Source organism: Panthera leo, chromosome E3 (genome assembly GCF_018350215.1).
Source record: "Panthera leo isolate Ple1 chromosome E3, P.leo_Ple1_pat1.1, whole genome shotgun sequence".
Taxonomy (NCBI): domain Eukaryota; kingdom Metazoa; phylum Chordata; class Mammalia; order Carnivora; family Felidae; genus Panthera; species Panthera leo.
The window spans coordinates 5630000-5648446 of record NC_056694.1 but is presented as its reverse complement, the minus strand read 5'-3'; the positions used below and the strand labels follow the sequence as shown (position 1 = coordinate 5648446).

Below are 18447 nucleotides of genomic sequence, written 5' to 3'. Positions count from 1 at the left end.
GCCCCAGGGGAGAAGGATGCCTCCCTTCTCTCGCAGATTGGGCCGGGCCCGGCCAGGGCACAGAAGGACCGCCAGGACAGGCTTCACCCCAGCCACGGCACAGACCTCTGCCCTCCAGGCATGGGCAGCAGAGTGGCCTCGACTCCCCTGGGTCCCCACTGGCCTCATCTGGCCTGAGATGGGAGTCCATCCATCGACTGGCCCCAAAGGTGTCTTCCCACCCCCTGGGCACAACGGCCAGCTGGAATTGTCCGAATCCTCTATGGTAGCAACAAAGAAGCCAGGAATACAGCAGCGGAATCCAGCCCCCGAGGGAAACCAGGAGCGAGACCTTGGCAGAAGAGATAAAAGGACAGTCTTGCCATTTCGGTCACAGAGCCTGTGGTCTGGAGAGGACAGCCCGAGAGGCACCGGAATGCGCCAGTCTAGAGCAGACCCGAGATAAGGATTCGAGGCAAGTAGTTTCTCTGGGAGGTGACCCCCAGACCCCGGAAGCACTGCGAGAGGCAGGGCAGGTGTTTTAGATTGAACTGTGTCCCCACGAAATTCTATTTATTTATTTATTTAGAGTAAGAGTGAGCAGGGGAGAGGCAGAGAAAGAGAGAGGCAGAGAGAGAATCCCAAGCAGGTTCCTCATTGTCAGCAGAGACCCCGACCGGGGGCTGGAGCTCACAAACTGCGAGATCATGACCTGAGCTGAAACCAAGGGTCGGACACTTAACTGACTGAGCCACCCAGGGGGCCCCTGCCCACAGAATTCTTATGGTGCGGTCCTAATGCACAGAGTGGCTATATTTGGAGACTGGGCCTTTAGGGGGTTCCTAAGGGTGGACCCCGCTCGAATAGGGCTGATGTCCTTCTAAGAAAAGGAAGAGACACCAGAGCACTCACTCTGTCTGTCACTGTGTCTCTACCTCTGTGGCTCTCTGTGAGCAGAGAAGAGGCCAGGTGTGGATGTGACAAGGAGCCAGAAGGAGAGCTCTCGCCAAGAATCGACACTGCAGATGCCTTCATCTTGGACTTTCAGCCTCCAGAACCGTAACAAGATACATGTTTGTTGCTTAAGCCGCCCCGTCTGTCATTTTTTGTCCCAGCAGCCCTAACAAACTAATACAGGAGGGGAGGTGGCTAATAGGTCACCAAGCCAATCTTCCCTCTTCCCTGAATCTCCCAGGGCCCAGTACCAGACAGAGACCACCCTGTAGCTCAGAGGCCCCCCGGACTATTCAAACCAACGAGTCCTGGCTGTTTGCCTGCCCTGACTTTCTCCAGGGAAACCCAAGAGAGGATTCGGCCTCTGCTCTCCCCTCCCTCTGGCTTCTGTTGCCCACTCCCTCTGGCCTCTGCCTCCTGACTCTGGCGCCCGCCCACCTGGCCTGCCTGGATGTGTGCCTCTCATTTCCGGGAGAACTGTAACATTAAACTTTTCTTTCAATGACATTATCCCCCACACATTGTCACTCAGTCACCTTTATAATTTAAGACATGGTTACAGATCACAGACCCAGGGGAAGGTGAGGTCACGGAAGACAAGAAGGAAGAGAAAGACTGTTCAGAAAGGAGGTAAGGCTGTCCGTGCATCCTGGACGCTGGCCAGAGCCCAGGGAGCAGACTGGCACACCCATCAGACCCGCCCAGAGCCCCGAGCTGACTCTGCCAGCGGGCCAGCAGGCCGGTGGGTGGCGTGCATGGAGGGGACGCATTCAACAGGTGCACAGAGCGGACTGAGCCTCTGGGCTCTGACCCAGGGCCCAGGAACAGGGCCGCGCTGGGAGGAGAGGGGAGGTCAAGGCAGGTTATGTAAGACTCACGCACATTTGCAGGCTGGTGGGAAGGGTCCGGGAGGGCGGGCCAGGTTGCACATGTCCCGTTGGGCGCCTTCCCACACGGGCTGTGCCGGTGGCTTCCCTGAAGACCATGAGTAAATGATTACAGATCGACATTGATCCACAGACCTGAGGCCCATTTTATTTCTGACTCCTGTCTTCTCTAGTGATTGCTCTGAATGGATGTTGAGAAAGTAACCCCTGTTCCCTAATAAAAATACCAGACTCCCCGCACCTGCAAAATGCTTTCCCAGCATGCTCTTCCTGCTGGTAGCTTGTCGCACCCTGGCCACGGCCTAGGCGCCCCTGATCATGGGTCCTGCTGCCCGTTTACAGAGAAGGGGGTTGGAAAGACACCCTATGAGGGTGGGGCAGTGGCCTGTCCCCACAGCTGCCCTCACTCTGGCTGGCGGGAGCTTGTGGGGTGCAGGGAGTCGGGTGGGGATGGAGTGGGCTGGATGGACAGATGGTCTGTTACAGCCAGAGCCCCTCCTCTCAGAGAAACAGAGGCAGGCATTCTTTTGACAAGAGGCTTTTTTTCAGAGGAGCATTCTTCTAGAAGGTTTCTATTCCAAAGACCGAGGCACGTCTGACATGTTCTCTTACCCCAGCACTACAAGGGCATAAATTTCCCTTGCCAGTCTCCACTCCTGCCCTGTGAGTTACAGCAGCTTCTCGGTCATTTATTATTCTTCATTATTACGGTGACATATTCAGCCATCTAATTCATGGTCTCCAAGCGCTGACTTCATCTCGCTCCCTAAACGCTCACCGGCTGGAATTTCTTCTGACAAACTCCCGGCCCCACTCTGGCATTATCTTTCCCCAAACAGGCATGATCATTTAGAACTTTATTGGAGATCTCGTAAAAGAGCCCTTCAGAAACAATCAGGGCTTCGATGTATCACCGATCACTTAACACTTAGGAAGGACACACATAAGGACAAGATGAAACTGCCTGCTCTCACTGCGCCACAGAGGAAGTTCAAGGTGCCACCACTGCGGTCCCTCCGGGAGGCATCAGAGATGTCCCCTGGCTCATCAGAGACCCCCTGGCTGCCACATCCATGGAATGCCTGAGTAGGGTGGAGACTGGAACCAATATCATGGATTCCCTCAGGCTGCCAGCTCAGCTCGAGGGGAGGGGCAGTGAGTCCTCAGACCCTCTGCGGTCACTCCATTTTTTTTTCTTTTTTTTTTTTGAGAGAGAGCATGATTGGGAGCAGGGGGAGGGACAGAGAGATGGGGGAACAGAAGATCTGAAGATGGCTCTGCGCTGACGGCAGCGAGCCGGATGCACGGCTGGAACTCACGAACCTTGAGATCATGATCTGAGCCGAAGTCGTAAGCTCAACACACTGAGCCACCCAGGCGCCCCTGCAGTCGCCGCTGCCGTGGCCCCACTGGCTCATGCACCCAGTTCCCGCCCACGCGTTGCCTCCTACTCACTGCCCAGGGGGACCCCTGCTGTGGACCCCAACCTTCCCTCCCTCAAAAGTGGCCTGCCCTCCTTCTGTTCCTTTTAGGGACCTGCCTGCACTCACTGGTCTAAGGCCATGCCGTCTGGTAACACATTCTGCAGTGAGAGAGATATTCTCTGTCTGCACTGTCCAATAGGTAGCCACCGGCCATGGGTGGCCGCTGAGTGCTTGAAATGTGGCCCATGCAGTTGATATATGCATTTTTAATCTTATTGAACTTTAAGTTAAAATTAAATAGCTCTTGGGGCGCCTGGGTGGCTCCGTCAGTTGGGCGTCCAACTTCGGCTCAAGTCGTAATCTTGAGGTTTGTGAGTTCGAGCCCCGCATCTGGCTCTGTGCTGATAGCCCGGAGCCTGCTTCAGATTCTGTGTCTCCCTCTCTCTCTGTCCCTCCCCGACTCATGCTCTGTCTCTGTCTCTCAGACAGAGAATATTACATATTTATATAATAAATAAATGTTAAAAAAAATTTTTTAATTAAATATCCCCATGTATGTAGTGGTGACCAACTGGAGAAACAGATCCACGGCGGGGTGGGGGTGGGGGGCTTGTCTGTTCACGTGGCATATGTCATCTCTCCCAGAAAATAATCGTAGTTAACGCTGTCCAAGTTCTTGACAGGTGCCAGGCATGATGTTAAGTGTGCTGTCCACGATCCCATTTCGTGTTGATGACGACTGTGTGAGGTAAGGATCCTCATACCCCACTCTACAGACGGTAAGACTGAGGCTCGGGGAAGGTAAGGCACATTGCTAAAAAGAGCTTCAGACCTTGGCAGTCCAGACTAGAGTCTAGGAGAAAGCGGGCAGGCTTCCTCCACGCCACGGGGGTCTGTGTGATAGGCTGGGCTCTGTAGGATGTCTCATCTGGCTGGGTCTCTGGAGGAAGATGACTCAGGGCCGTCCGATGCCTGCACTCTCAGCAGGAGCAGGGTCCCTCCCACCGTCTCCGGGTGGCTGGGAATATTACTGTCCCTTCTCTGGTTCACGCAAGCTTCACACCGCCGCCCCCTCCCCCACCCCAGCATAGGGTGGTCCACCCCAGCCGGGGTCTGGTTTTACCCTCTCTCTTGTGAGCCTCAAACAAGAGGAAATGTTACAACAGCAGCCGTTTAGGTACGACACGAAGGGTACTTTGCAGGCACTAGAATGAGCTTCAAGGGAGATGACAGCAGCAGCATCTCTGAAGAACCTTAAAGCAGCACGGCTTTCTGTCTGGGATCGTTATGAGAGGGTTCCATGCAGAGGCAAGGGGAGGACCAGAGGACCCCCGCAGTGGCCCCTTGGAGCCTCTAACTTTTTCTATGAAAACTGCTCTTTGTCATTAAAATCCCTCTGTCCATTGCTTGAGGAAAGGGAATAGGGAGCAAGACGTAAAGAAATAAGTCTGGGACTAATGGGGCGCCCTCTCTCCTAGACTGATTCTCCTAGGATTCATCTCTTCTTTGCTAACCCTTGGTTTCTGCTCCTCTTCTCAGGGAAAGTCTGTTCCTCCCTCTCATGAATAGCTTTGTCTTCTGCACACTCTCTGAGACTTAGGATAAGAAGGCGTTCCGGCAAATGGAGCCGTTGCGACTAATGGTGCGTCCTTCCTTCCTGCACCGGCTGGAACATTCTCTGTTCTTGGGTCCGGGACTCCCCTACCCACAGGAAGTTGTGTGGGGCTTCCTTTCCTGATCAGATGCTCTGTCCCTAAAACAGAACAAAACCTCCCTCACCGTCATCCCCTCTTCCAACTCACTGTTGGGGGATGTCAGTCGTTACTAGGCAACCAGCTGTTCGGCACACTTTTCCCACCCCAGAGAGCACCCAGGTCAGAGGCACGCAAGTCCAGAGGCAACGTTACATCTTCTTTTCAATTTCTTTCTTTCTTTCTTTCTTTCTTTCTTTCTTTCTTTCTTTCTTTCTTCCTTTCTTTTAAGCACTGCTACTTTTATTCCTCTAAGATCAGGCTATCATTGCTTTCTTCTCAGTCTTGCTAACTGGATGAGAAAGAGAGACACCTCATCCATTTGCGGCAAGATCACACAGATTCACACTGCGTGCAGATGTGCGTAATGTGGTCTCTTTATTCCTCTACAGATGATATCTATAAAATAATTCAATCTTCCCCCCAGGCCTACACCCCATTTGTAGCTGGAGGAAGGGGAGGGGAGAGAAGAAAACAAAATTTAGTGCCATCCAGTAAATACAGTGTGCCCTTTCATAATCTAGTGGTCTTTTTGTTCCCTTCAGGGTTTCTCTGCCCTCAGGTCCCCAGGAGTCCCCCCAGCCCCCTTGAGATGGTGTTCCAGCCCATGTGGATGTGGTTGGTTTTGTGACCTCATGACACTAGGGCAAAGGGGCCCTTGTGCTTGGATGAACATGTGGCTGGTGCCTCCTGAGAAGAACTGGCTATATACAACCGGCAGGACTCCGTGCCCAAGGAAAACGTGCGGTGCTTTGTGCAAAAATTGTTAAGAATTTTGGGGCGCCTGGGTGGCTCAGTCAGTTAAGTGACTTTGGCTCAGGTCATGATCTCGCAGTTTGTGTGTTCCAGCCCTGCATCAGGCTCTGTGCTGACAGCTCAGAGCCTGGAGCCTGCTTCGGATTCTGTGTCTCCCTCTCTCTGCCCTTCCCCTGCTCTCTGTCTCTCTGTCTCTCTCTCAAAAATGAATAAACTTAAAAAAAAAAAAAAAAAGAATTTCAAGATGGTGACAGGGCACATTAAGCCAAGTGCGGGCCCTTCTGGGTACAGTCCCATGAACTGCACAAGCCACATACCCACAAAGTTGGTCCGGCCCCCAGTGCAGACCTGCCTCTGGTTAAGGTCTATGGCCGAGTGAAGGCTGTTGGAGTCTGTGCTCCTGGGACTTGGTCAGATCCAAAGATGGCTCTGACCTTTCTTGCCTCTGGGAGGGGTGCTATGCCCCATCCCCCACCAGGGCCCAGGAGGTTAGCCCTACAGCCCTTTGATATGGAGCCCGCAAGTCTCTGCCCAAAGGTCCCAACCCCAAATCAAGCCAGAAGCCCACTCACCTCCTCGCTCTCCCAGGAATGTGGGTACTTCCGGTCCTGCCCACCTCACATGGAAACAAGGGCACTTGGAGGAAGTGGACTCAGGGCTTCCCTCTTCCTACCAGGTGGGGAAGGCAGGCTGGGAGGCCACCTGCCCCCGCCCCCACCCAGACTCCTAAAAAGGAGGTGTAACAGAGGCCCCTATGTAATGCCTCACCCATGGGCACCCCCTGCCTGGGGAGAGGTGTTTATGATACAGGCTCTGTGTCCCTGTCTCCATGTCCCTCTTATTGCACGAGCCGCTGGGCTCAAAGAGACAGATCCCCTCCGATTCAGTGCTTCTTGAGCTACTAAAGGGGGAACTAAAGTAATTTCAAGAACCTTTACCTCTCTTGACCAAACCTGGCTTCCTAATCTGGCTGCATACTTAAAAATCCTATTTTGTGCATCAAAACTGATATTAGCTTTCCTCCTTTTTGTGAATCCTCTACCCCTGTCTCCCAGGAAACTGAAATGGCTTTGTGTTCTCATGGCTGGATCTGGAGCCCTGGCAGAACAGTTTCACAAGGACAAGTGCCAAAGGACAGAGGGCATGGCCCCGTGGCTCACTCATAGTAGGAAGACCCACCCTGCCTGGGTGAGGTCCCTGTGCTAGGGTGCCAAGGGTGGGAGATGCAGAGATCCCCCCCTTTCAGATGAAATCTCAAGGAGGAACAAATGTGAATTTAGCAAAGGTGAGTGGAGATGAACAGGTGCAAGAAAGGGGTGGGGTGGGGGGGCGGGGGGGGGGTGGTGTGTGGCAGGCCACCTGCCCTGGCTTAAAGGGGCAGTCCCCGGCTCGTGCTCACGCGGCCACAGCGGGGAATGCCAGCCTGTTAATGTTTTCACAGATTTGTTATGTGTTTAATGTTGACAGTTCATTCCAGTGTTTAAAAAATAATAAAACCGTGTGGTACATCATGCAGGAACCAAACAAAGCATTTTCTGGCTGAATCCAACCACTAAAAGAACAGAAGGAAGACTGGACACTGGGAATGAGGGAGTGAGGTGAGGCGGGAGGCAGATCTGGCAGGATCATGTTGTATTCTGAGAGAGATGTGTTCCCATCCCTGGGAAGCTGTGATGTGGTCTCAAACAAGGCACAGTCACCACCAGATCTGCGTCTTGAAAAGACCCCCGCTGGTTGGTGCACAGAGCCTGGCTCCAAGGAGAGAGAGTGTCCTCAGTTGGGAGGACAGAGCTGACCATGTGGTGGCAGCAAGTGAGGAGAGATGTTTAAGAGGTAACACTGGCGAGCCCTAGAGGTAGACAGTCATTAAATAAGCCAAGAGTTGATTCCCCGACCGACACAAGCCAAAACTACACATTAAAATGAACTCGGGGGGCGCCTGGATGACTCAGTTGGTTAAGCTGCCGACTCTTGATGTTGGCTCAGGCCATGATCTCACAGTTCGTGAGGTCAAGCCCCATGTCGGGCTCTGTGCTGACAACAAGGAGCCTGCTTGGGATTCTCTCTCCCTCTCTCTCTCTGCCCCTACCCCAGTCACTCTCCCTTTCTCTCTCTCTCTCTCTCTCAAAAATAAAAAAATAGACATTTAAAAAAATCAGCTCAGAAACTGGCAGGGATGTGGACCAATGGAAAGTCTTACTCGCTGCTGATGGGAACGTACAAGGGTACGCCCACCTTGGAGAACAGTCCAAAAGTTCAAGAATTTATACATCTGCCATGTGGCCCATTCTTTCCTGGGTGTCTACCCAAGAGAAACACACGTCTCCACACAGAGACTCATACCTATGTCCACAGCAGCTTCATTTGCAGTAGCCAAAAAGTAGAAACAATGGAAATGTCCATCAGTGGGGGAGCATATACATAAAATGCAGTGTGTCCACACAATGGGATGCTACTGGCAGCCTGCTGATCAATAACAATGTGAGTCCCTCGCAGCTCATTCTACTGAATGAAGGGAGCCAGGTAAAAGAAGGCTACATACAATATGACTTCATTTATATAAAATTCTACAAAATGCAAATGAATTGAAAGACCCATCAATGGTCCCCTGGGGGTGGGAGGGGAGGGATGAATTTCAAAGGGCCAGAGAAAACTGTGGGAAGCAATGAAGTCTTTATCTTGAGTGTAGGTTCTGTCTCTGTGTGTATAATATATATATATATATATATATATATATATATATATATATATGTATATGTATATAATACATACATACATAATGTGGGGCACCTGGGTGGCTCAGTAGGTTAAGGGTCTGACTCTTGGTTTCGGCTCAAGTCATGATCCCGTGGTTCGTGAGTTCAAGCCCTCCTGCATCAGGCTCTGCAGTGCTGGTGTGGAACCTGCTTGGGATTGTCTCTCTCTCCCTCTCTCAAAATAAACTTTAAAAAATCTTTTAAAAATTGTACACTTTCAATATGTACAGCTTCGCATACTTCAATTATATCTCAATAAAATTGGAAAACATTAACTCAAGGAACTGGAATAAAATATTCTGAGGAGACCCCCACATCCACATCTGGCTCTGCATTTCTACCTCTTTTAACCCAACTTCTAATTTTAGACAGAAAATAAAAAGGAGAGGTGAAGACACCAAAGTGAGATCTCACTTTAGAAAGGTGTTGAAAATATATTAAACACTGAGATTTACCATAATAAATTAAATGAATAATTTCAGATCTCTCTTGTCAAATGCTAAAAAAAATTTTTTTTAATTAGCAAGTGCAGAGAAAACTAACGTGAGCTAATCATTTTAGGGAATATATCCTAGTATGTTCTAATGAGTGGCTTTTTTAAATTTGGTTTTATTTTTTTTTTTAAGTTTATTTATTTAGAGAGAGAGGGAGTGTTGTGTCAGCAGGGGAGGGGCAGAGAGAGAGGGAGAGAGAGACAATCCCCGCACTGTCAGCTCAGAGCCCGACATGGGGCTTGATCTCACAACCATGGAATCATGACCTGAGCCAATATCAAGAGTCGGATGCTTAACCGACTGAGCCACCCAGGCGCCCCGATTTTATTCTTCTAACAGCTTTTATTTCCAGATTTTCTTAAAGGGGCTTTCTGATTACATGTTTTTAGAGTACAATTTGGAGAGAACAGGTTAGGTTTTAAATGACTATATAATGATGTTCCCCTAGGGCACAGACTTGGAAGCAGGCCAGTCCTTAGGTTCAATCCCAATCTGTCTCTTGTTTATTGTGACTCCATTTGTGCCTGTCACAAACAAATAGTTCCTCCATTTGTAATACAGAGCTAATGACTTCCTCTTCTCCAGTAACACATACTATAGAGATTGAACATGGATTTCCTCCCTCTACAGTGGTAGCTGATAATTATTAGATTTTATACTCAGTCCTGAAATTGCTGTCTCCCAAAAGGATATTTGAAAGGGGGGAATAGCAATGTTCATTCCCTTCGTTCAAGTCTGATTGTTGATCACACAATGAACTGGACCCTTCTGGATGCATCGTAAAACGTTCTCAAAACAATCCCATTTTTCGTTCCTCACCTGCCAGGCAGCTGAACCACAGCTTTATGAAATACGACACGAGTCTTCTTTTATAGCCAGGCATTCATCTTCAGACTCCTTGGCATACGAGTCCCTCCAAGTTATTTTATTATTTCCAAGAAACTGTAACTGAGCCTTTTTATATACCTTCTGTTGTCATAAGAGTGATCATACATAAAGCATGTCAACCAAATATGAGAAAGGCATCCTTCATGTAGTTTACGGTTTCCTTGAGACAACCACTCTCTGGGCCTGGTCAGCTGATGCCTCTGATAGGGCATTGAATGTAGCTTTTCAAGGAAAGGAAACCTGGGGCCCTGGTCAGTTCAGCCAGTGGTCTGGGGTCTACCTGGGGTCTGGGGTGCAGCCAAGGTGCTGAGCTTGGGCTAGATGGCTAAGGACCAGTTGGCTGTGCTGGTCTCAGCCACCCCTCCCTCTGTGTCCCCCCTACTTTCTGAGGTTCCAGTCCAGCGTGTTAACCCCTTGTCGCCTCCCCCTTTCCTGTCTCATCTCCTTGTTCCAAGGAGGCAGACCTGGTTCAGCTTGCCTTCCTGGGCCTCAATTTCTCAGTCTTTAATATGGGGATAGAAAATATGCCAGCATTGGGTTTTTTTGCTTTTTGTTTTTTAATAAGGATCAAATCAGATGGTGGCGGTGAACACGCTTTGTAAATTACCCAGAGGTGCGCTGTTACTGTCATTATCATTCCTGCTTTGCGGCAGGGAGCCCCAGGCCCGGCGGCATGCATATAAACAGCCAATGTTTGCCACTGTGTCCCTGCAGAAGCGCTGCTCCCGGGAGCCGGCTTAGCCCAGAGCTGAAGAAATCATCCACCGACTCAGGAATCACCGGCCTCCCCGCCCCCCAGCATCTCCTGCCTCCTAAAGGGATGGCCCGAATCCCCCAAAAGTTATGAAAAGTAAATGTAGTCTCATTAATTCTGGAAACAAGCAAGTGCAGAGGGAGAAGAAAGATGACGACCCGAATTCAAGGACAAGGCAGAAGGGGACCTGAAGTGCTTGGGGGGGCGGTGAAGGTGCAGGGACCCCAGACTCCTGCACGGGAGCCGACAGCCAGGTGGAATAGGAGAGGTGGGGCAGGCCTCGGATAGGGCGGGGCGCAAGGATGGGGCGGAGGCACTCCGGAAAGGACCCGGCAAGCAGGATGGGGGCGGGGTGCACAGGGCGGGGCCGGGGCCCACAAGAAGGGGGCGGGGCTTGCGCGGGATGTAGAGGGAAGATGTGGCAAGGTTGGGGCAGGGTGGCAGGCTGGCAGGGCAGCTGGGGCCGCCCCAGGGCAGTTGGGGGATGCCTGGCAGCGATTACCCTCCGGGATGACTGTGGCTCATCCAGAGAAAGAATCAAGGGGAAGAACATGTCAGATGGGGGGGAATAGCATATCCAAGTGCGGTGGGTTAAATTGTGACCCCAAAATGTCATATGTTGAAGTCCCACACCCCAGCACCTCACAATGTGACCGTATTTGGAAATAGGTTCGTTGCCGATGTAATTAGTTAAGATGAGGTCATCTAGTAGGGGGTCCTAATTCAATGTGTGCTGTGTCCTAATTTTGGGAAAATGTGGTCACAGTGATGCTCATGTAGTAGAGGCCGCGTCGAGGGACACGGGGAAGACAGCTACCTACAAGCCAAGGAAAGAGGTCTGGGACAGATTCGCTCTCACAGCCTCAGAATGAACCAACCTGCCCACACGTAGATCTTGGACTCCTGTCCCCCAGAAGCCCTGAGATGATAAACCCATGTCGTTTAACCACCTAGTCCGTGGTGCTTTGGTACAGCAGTTCCAGCGACCAAGTCACAGAGGTCTGAATGAAAGGGCATGGTGTGGAGGACTGCAGAAAGTTTGTAGCCAAGCAGGGAGCAGGAGTGGTGCACATGAGGCTCAGGACAAGGGGGATCAGGGAGCCACGTTCAGGAGGTTAGGGTTTGTCTCGCATCCATGGGGAGGCATGCAGGCCTTCTAGCCAGCGCAGAAGGTGGTCAGTGTGGGCTTGAGGAAACCCACTCTGGCTGCAGAGACGAGGAAGCTGCCACGGACACGTAAGCAAGGGATGGAGTTCAAAGGCAAGGGAATGGCAGGAAGAGGGCCGCTCCGGGAGTGTGCGGCATCCTGGTCAACAGGACTCCCAGGGGCCAGCACGGGGTGAGACATGTATCAGGCCGTGCAGGGCCGCCGTAAGGGAGCACCACACGCCGGGCGGCAGAAACTGCAGGCATGTATTCTTTCGCAGTCTGGAAGCTAGAAGTCCAAGATCAGGGTGTCTGCTGGGTTGGTGGGTCCTGGGGCCCCCCTCCTTGGCTTGTCTCCTTGGACATCTCCTCACATGGTTGTCCCTGTGTGTGTGTCTGTGTCTTAATCTCCTCTTCTTTAAATCTTTTTTTTTTTAATATTTATTTATTTTTGAGACAGAGAGAGACAGAGCATGAATGGGGGAGGGTCAGAGAGAGAGGGAGACACAGAATCTGAAACAGGCTCCAGGCTCTGAGCGGTCAGCACGGAGCCCGACGTGGGGCTCGAACTCATGGACCACGAGATCATGACCTGAGCCGAAGTCGGACGCTTAACCGACAGAGCCACCCAGGCACCCCTCTTTAAATCTTTTTTTAATGTTAATCTTTTTTTGAGAGAGAGAGAAAGCAGGGGAAGCAGCAGAGAGAGAGGGAGAGAGAGAATCCCAAGCAGGCTCCATGCTGTCAGCGTGGAGCCTGACACAGGGCTGGATCTCATGAACCTGAGCGGAAACCAAGAGTTGGACGCTTAACTGACGGAGCCACCCAGGCGCCCCTTAATCTCCTTTTCTCATAGGGACGCCAGGTATGTGGGGGAGGGCTACCCTAATGGCCTCATCCTCATCGATCTTTCAATTCCAGTGTACGTTGTTTGAGCCCATATGACATGGGACGCAGTTAAACGACCCTCTCCACATCTCCGTTTCCCTGCTGTGTCACTTGCTTCCCACGACTCTACAATCTCCTAGAATGCGCTTGGGGAGTTTCAGCCAAGGGCGAGTGTGTGTCATTTGAAGCTTGCACGGATCCGTAGCGGTGGCTTCCTGTGGAGGTGCTGCACTGGGCTGGCGCACCAGTCATGGGCTCTTTGGAACAGTGTTGACATCTGCATGATCTTGACTCACAAAGTGTGAATGGAATTGTAATCAGCTGTGGCCCTAGTGGCTTCTTCCCACAAGGCCGGGGGTGGTTGACTTCCCAACAGTAGAGAGTCTCAAAGCCTGTGTGTGTTCTTTAAACATGTGTCAGTGGTTGACTCCGGAGATGGTGTGAGGAGAGGCACGGCTGGGGCAAAGGGGGCCTTCCCAGGCCAGCATGGTGCCAGTGGGGGGGCACAGAAGGGTCTGGAAGGAAGACAGGCCCGGGAGCACACTGGGCGGAGAGCTCTGCTGGGCTTTAATAGAACCCTCAGCTCCACGTCCCTGAAGGCAACATTCCCAGCTGGTTGTCTGCCTCATTCCGTATACCTCTTTTTTTTTTTTTTTTTAATGTTTATCTATTTTTGAGAGAGGGGGGAGGGAGAGAGAGGGAGGGACAGAGAGAGGTGGGTACAGAGGATCCGAAGCAGGCTCCGCACTCACAGCACAGAGCCCAACACGGGGTTCAAACTCACAAACTGTGAGACCATGACCTGAGCCACCCAGGCACCCCTGTGTGTACCTCTTTAAAGACCCTATCTCTGACACCTGAAAGGACCCAGGACAGACCTACTGCTCCCCCCCAATTGGCCCTCACAAGGCAACCATTTTTTCCTGGGAATCTGCCAGTATCTGGGTTCAGCCTTCCCAGCCCGCTCAGAAATCTAATTTTCATTCATTTGAGTGAATTTATCGAGCTGGCACCACACCAGACGTTGATTTTCTGGGCACAGTGAAATGGATCCATCTGTCTTGGGGGTGAACTGGCACCAACCAAGTTCAAAGAATCTGATAAATAAAAACCTCAATGCCAATTTAGTGGTTGGCCCTGTGAGACACAGCCATTGGGTGTGCAGGTTGACAGGCCAGTAGCCTCTCTCCCTCAGAAGACCTCCAACGAGAGCCAGGTGACCACTGGGGGCCACTTTGGGTGGACAGGCTTTCTGGCAGACTAACTACCCTTTCTTGTCCAACAGGCAGGCCTCCCGGAGAATGACTGATGCCCTAAAATTTGCCCGATTAGCCTGGAATCAGAACAAGGAGAGTGAGTAAACCTGAGCGGGGGCTCTGGGCCTGCACAGCCTGAGGTTCCCTCTCCCATGGCAGGAATTGGCCATCGCGAGCTGGCCTCGATGCCTCCACCAAGATGACTCCTGCCTGACCCCAGCTGGACGGCCTGCCCACAACTGTCCCCAGGCCCTGGCCTGCCACTCCCCTTCTTTCTACCTGATCTATTTCCAAACAGAGTAGGATTCAATTGGCCAGATTTCCATCGACTGAAATTGTAAAACGATGCCAGGCTACCTCCAGGCATGTGTCCCCAAATCCCAGAGTTCTGGATGTTTCCAAAGCCTCCAGCCTTATTCACAGACCCTGGATGCTGCCAGAGGCAAATCCCAGCCAGAGCAGAGATGTAACTTCTCTGGGCAGCCCCATTGCCAGGGACAGATTTTCAGGCAGGAAGCCCCAGCATCAGGACCTCTTGTTTGCTTGGGCCCCTGTGAGAGCTGGAAGATCGTGGGAGTCCTAGAACATTCTAAGTGGAGAGAAAAGCCAGGAAATCAGCAAATGTGGCTAGTAATTTGCCTAAAGAGATAGCAGAAGAAAGTGACCTGAATTCCCAGGGATCCAGTACTCTGTGCTGATTTCCTTTCTTATTCTAAATAAATATTCACTTCCATACCTAAGTGCATATTGCACTTATGTATTCTTTTTCTCAAAGGGAATCCCTCAAATAATCAGAGCTCTGCTCTCTCAAACTCTGGACCCACTCCTGCTAGTTTGCCTTGAGTCCTCATTCCAGGATGGTGCTGGGAGTGAGGGAGTACCCCTTCGAAGACGAGAGGCTCCTTTCCTTCCAGAGTCACAGAAACACTGCCCAGGAAGCGGGTTGAAATGATGAGCCAGAGAAAGAACCTAGAAGTTTTCAGCGTAGAGCCTTCAGTGTGTAAAGGAACACTGGATGTGAGTTCTGCCCCCACAGTGAAGAATACTCATTAACCACTGGGCCCTCTCCAAGGAGACCACCATGTTGGAAATACCTACTTGGCTGGTTGCAGCCATGTTTTTGCTTCATTTTCATTAAAGGGAGAGACTTTCATCTCTTTTTTTTTTTTTTTAATTTTTTTTTCAACGTTTTTTATTTATTTTTGGGACAGAGAGAGACAGAGCATGAACGGGGGAGGGGCAGAGAGAGAGGGAGACACAGAATCGGAAACAGGCTCCAGGCTCCGAGCCATCAGCCCAGAGCCTGACGCGGGGCTCGAACTCACGGACCGCGAGATCGTGACCTGGCTGAAGTCGGACGCTTAACCGACTGCGCCACCCAGGCGCCCCGAGACTTTCATCTCTTAATAGCACACGTCTTCGTGTTCTTTTCCAGGGACATTTTTAAGCTTAAACGAAAAAAATAAAACTTTGAAAATTGCTTTAAACGTTAAATCACGAATTTTTGTGCCTCCCCCTCAAATTCAAAATAATGTATTTTTTGCAAACGACAGAAACATCAGACATCTTCCCTCAGTCATCTGTCTGTCTGACTGACACATTTTTAGGGACAGGCGACTGCAGTGCTTAATTTATGTCTTTGTGTGTTTTAACGAGCTTTGTATAATTATTTTGATCTGGGAGTTGCTGTATGGCTCTGCTTCTCTCATTAGTCATCTCCTGAGGCGTTGTTTGTCATCTCCTCACCTGTGGAGAGTTCTCCCCACCCCGCACTTCATTGTGTGTCTGCGGGTTCCCTCCCCATCCCACCCCCGCATAAGCTGGGCTCCATATGGGAGTTCTTCGGGTGCCAGATCCTCCCTTCATTCAGGATAAAGTCTGTCACATACAGACGTGAGGGGGAGGAGCAGTAGCCAGGGCCCCATCACCATGTGAACTGGTGGTAGGGCCCTGGACGCTGCAAGCTTCGCCTCTAAGAGCAGACATCCACCTCCCCCTTACAGAGTCTGCTTCCTTCCGCTCCCTGCCCCCACTCCCAGCTGGGGCCCCAGACCCCTTGCCTTCCACAGTGTAAAATGGCTCCCCCACCCTTTGCAAGAGTTGCCACCACTCTGAACAGCAATCACAGAAGCTAATGCATGATTCATAGGAGGCTCTTGGCCTGGGAGTGAGTGCCAAGGGAGAGGATCATGAGGCCCACAGAAGCACTTTGGTTCAGGGAACATTCTCTCATTGATGCACATCTGTGCTGCCTGGAAGTGCATTAAAGAGAATCAGATGTGCTGCTACTTCTAAAATAGCTTTTGAATGTGCAAAGTGCCCAGGGAGGATGGGGAATGGCACGAAGCTGACGAGGCACTGGGCTGCTAGAGTTTCATTCCGGCTTTGTCCTTGAAGCACAAAGCACCACGTGCCCAGTAGTGGCCCTCCTGGACGCTTGGGGAAGAGAGAGGCCTGTCTCAGCAAGTGCAGGACCACTGAGACCAAAGAGCCCAGCACTCCACCCCCTCAAAAGTTCAGCTCTTTTGGCTCTGTGGCCATTTCAGAAACACGGATATCTTTGTCATCCTGCCTAACAAGGAAACCTCCCTATAGCTCTCACCAAAGGCCTCGCTTTGGGCAAAGTGGCCAAAGGGCCCGACATCCTGGTTCAGCCCCAGCCCCACCACCCACCGCCTCCCTATAGTCCTCGGGGGAGTCACCAAGCCTGGGGATAGGAAAAGCATGCCCTCCTGATGTAAAACTCCCCAGACGGTACCCCACCAACTTCTGATCTGCTTGTCTTTGTGCTGTAGGGTATTCAAAGGGACCACTTGTCCTGGGGACAAGACCCACAGAGCTGCCGGCCAAGGAACACTAAATCAAGAATGTCTGTGAAAGCCAGGGCATTGACCCAACACACATATATCCATCATGGCTTCCAGCGGTAAGTGATTTAAATCTCAACACAAATTGGCCTCACAAAAAGAGGGAACTTATTAGTACCCATAGGTGAGGTTGCCTTCAGGCACAGCTGTATCCAGGCATAGAAACAATGTTGTCAAGACCCTCTAATGCTGCAGCCCATGACCCTGTCTTCCCCTCTGTTGGCTTCATTCTCAAGCAGGCCTGTCCCATGTCGTAACTTTACAGCTTTGCCACCCCAGTGGAGGGAAAGAAGTAGGAAGGAAGGAAGGAAGGAAGGAAGGAAGGAAGGAAGGCCTCTTGTCCAAGGGTTCAATGAGAGTCCCTGTGACCAGAAAGATGGATTGAATGATGAGCTTGGGGAAGAGAGGTGTCCATTCCCAAATCTACACAAAATGAAGGAAGAGATTCCTAGAGGAAACTCAGAGTCATCAGAAGTACAGGGACAGTGTGCAGGGAAGAGAAAAACACTGAGGACCCAACATGGAATGAAGACGGGACCCTGTGGCTGGTCTGCTATTTACACAGACTGAAGCAATTATTCCTCCTTTCAGGTTTGTTCTCCCCAGGGCTCAGGTTACAGCACTTGGCATTTGAGCTGAGCTGCTGAGAGTAAGCTTGAGTTTTCCAGGTGGGAAAGGAGGGAACAAACAACGTTCCAAGCAGTGGGACCAGCATAAGCAAAACCACTGAGGTGTGAAAATGCATGATCCCCATTCTTGCCAGCACCGCATGGGCAACAGAAATCACAGAGTGGGAAGAGCACTGGTTTAGGAGTCAAACATGCTAGGTTCAAACCCCAGCTCTGTCACTTCCTCTCTGTGAAGTCTTGGCAGGCCCCTTATCTTTGCTGGAGTTCAGTTTCCTCCTCAGGACACTGACAGGCACAGGAGATTCTGAAGTCCTTTATGCCACTGATATGTGCTGTTTTTACAATCACACACACACACACACACACACACACACACACACCAGCCACCCATCCTAAGCCTTTCTCTGTACACTCTCTATGGCAGAAAACTACATTTCCCAGGCTCCCTTACCCTCTGGTTTCTAGGTAGGTTTAGTCAACGGGAGTCAATGGGAGGTTTAGTCAATGGTTTAGTGCAAGACTGAAAGGTGATACAATGATGCTCAACATCATTAATCTTTAGGGAAATAAAAGTCAGAATCATAATGAGATACCACCTCACACCCATTAGGATGGCTACTATTCAAAGAAACAGCGACAACAGAAAAGAACAAGTGTTGGCAAAGACATGGGGAAAGTAGAACCCTGTGCACTGAAGGCAGGAATGTGAGTTAGTGCAGCCATGATGAAAACAATATGGCGGCTCCTCAAAAAATAAAAACCGGGATTACCATAGATGATTGAGTGATGCCAGTTCTGGGTATATATGTATAAAAAAAATACAGCAAGGTTTCAAAGAACTATTTGTCCACCCATGTTCATAGAAGTATTATTCACAGGAGCCAGAATGTGGAAGCAACCCAAGGGTCCATCAACAGGGGAATGGATAAACAAAACGTGGTATATCCATACAGTAGGATATCATTCAGCCATTAAAGGAAGGAAATTCTGGGGGTGCCTGGGTGGCTCAGTCAGTTAG

At 50.9% G+C, this 18447-nt stretch overlaps 1 long non-coding RNA gene across 1 annotated transcript; it reads left to right on the top strand.

The window, feature by feature from the left end:
* Window positions 1–6565: 6565 nt before the first annotated feature.
* LOC122210056 lies at window positions 6566–14921 on the top strand. The gene is made up of 4 exons (XR_006197899.1): window positions 6566–7036; window positions 7268–7349; window positions 13963–14030; window positions 14709–14921. It is a non-coding gene; the product is annotated as an uncharacterized LOC122210056 (long non-coding RNA).
* The last annotated feature ends 3526 nt before the right edge of the window (window positions 14922–18447 follow it).